Source organism: Podarcis erhardii (assembly GCF_964252035.2).
Source record: "Podarcis erhardii genome assembly, chromosome: 3".
In the NCBI taxonomy this organism is placed as follows: Eukaryota; Metazoa; Chordata; class Lepidosauria; order Squamata; family Lacertidae; genus Podarcis; species Podarcis erhardii.
In genome coordinates, this window is record NC_138507.1 from 7,247,367 (window position 1) to 7,249,299 (window position 1,933).

The window sequence follows — 1,933 nt, forward strand, 5'->3', positions numbered from 1 at the left end:
ATCTATCTATCATCTATCTATCTATCTATCTATCTATCTATCTATTTATCTATCTATCTCCTATCATCTATCTATCTATCTATCTATCTATCTATCTATCTATCTGATTTGTGGTTGGACAGAGCTTGATGAAGCCACCTGCCCAAACATTCTGGCCTACATTACACCTCTCAGATACCCTTTTGTGAAACCTCCCACCCTATACCACATGCAACAGGAAAGCTTGAAAGAAATTCTGTGGTTGCAATCCAAAGTGGTAGAGCCTACCAGTAGCAGATGGTGTGGTTTTTGTGGTATGTTGCATATGCTGTCCCCTGTTTCAGATGTGAGCAGGGCAGGTATGTGAATAAACAAACAAGCATGGCTGGATGGCCCCAAATGGGACATTATGCACAAAGATAGTGTAGGCCATGGATTAGAATCTTCTGGCCCTCCAAACATTTTTGGAATGTACCGTATTTTTTGCTCTATAAGACTCACTTTTCCCCTCCTAAAAAGTAAGGGGAAATGTGTGTGCATCTTATGGAGCGAATGCAGGCTGCGCAGCTATCCCAGAAGCCAGAACAGCAAGAGGGATTGCTGCTTTCACTGTGCAGCAATCCCTCTTGCTGTTCTGGCTTCTGAGATTCAGAATATTTTTTTTCTTGTTTTCCTCCTCCAAAAACTAGGTGTGTCTTGTGGTCTGGTGCATCTTATAGAGCGAAAAATACGGCAGCTTCCAGTATGGCTATTGATCAGTGGTGATGGGAGTTGGAGTCCAACAACATCTGGAGGACCTGAGTTTCCCCAGCTCTGGCACAGACCATTGTTACCATGCTGAGACTTACAGCTGGTTCACATCTGCATCATTGTATTATTGTGCTCTTCAGTCTTCTCTAACCTCTGGCCCTCCAGATGTTGTTGGACTTCAACTCCGATACCCCCAGTCAGCATGATCAATGGTCAAGGATGATGGGAACTGTAGTCCAACAACTTCTGAAAGGCCCTGGGCTGGGGAAAGCTGCTGTACCTGGTGACTGCAAGTGAAGATATCAGACTCCAATTGTAAAGCATTGTGTTTGAGGTGACATGCAGAAATGTGGGCATTTTGTCTGTCATGGTCCATTCCCAGGCCATCACTTGATGGTGTAGTCATGAATTGCTGAGAATGTACATCTGAACCAGCGCTTGTGGAGTTACCAGGGAGTCACTGCTTTCTTACTTGAAGTACATTCAGAAAGCACTGGATACTTAGTTATGCCTATTGAAAAGGCAGCTGGGGTTTAATTTTTCAGTATATCATGAGACTCTTGTTCTCAGGGTTGTGGGTTGTGGGTTCAAGCCCCACAATGGGCAAAATATTCCTGCGTTGTAGGGGATTGGACCAGATGACCCTCGTGGTCCCTTCCAACGCTACAGTTATACAGATGGCTGTCTTAAGCATATGCTGTGCCAGGGTGCAAAGATCTGCCCAGTGGCCCCCCCCCCAGGTTGCCCAGTCCCAGGCACCTAGGAGGGCGGAGCTGGCCGGCCGGCCGCCTCAGCATCTCGCTGGCTTAATTGTCTCCGAACTTGCGGTGCAGAGCCGCAGCAGAAGAGCCCACTCCAACCAACAGATGGGCTCTTCCCTGGACTCAACTCTCGGGCCCTGGACTCTCGGCCTGGCCCCCCTGAGAGCCCAGCGCCCAGGTGCCCCACACCCCTAGGGCCTATGGGTAAGACGGCCCTGGTTATACAATTCTATGATTTCATGATTCTCAAAAAAAGGAGGTGCTGGCACTGAAGCCTGCCCAGAAGTCACACATCTTAATCCAAAAGCCTTACCTGCCTTCCTCCAAGCCCCAGCTCTGTGTGGGTGGACTCGGAGAATCATTCTTTCCTCTGTTGCAGCACATCTGTCACTGGGCTCTGATAATGCAAACAGGTTCCAACAACCCTAGTAAGGCCTGGTACA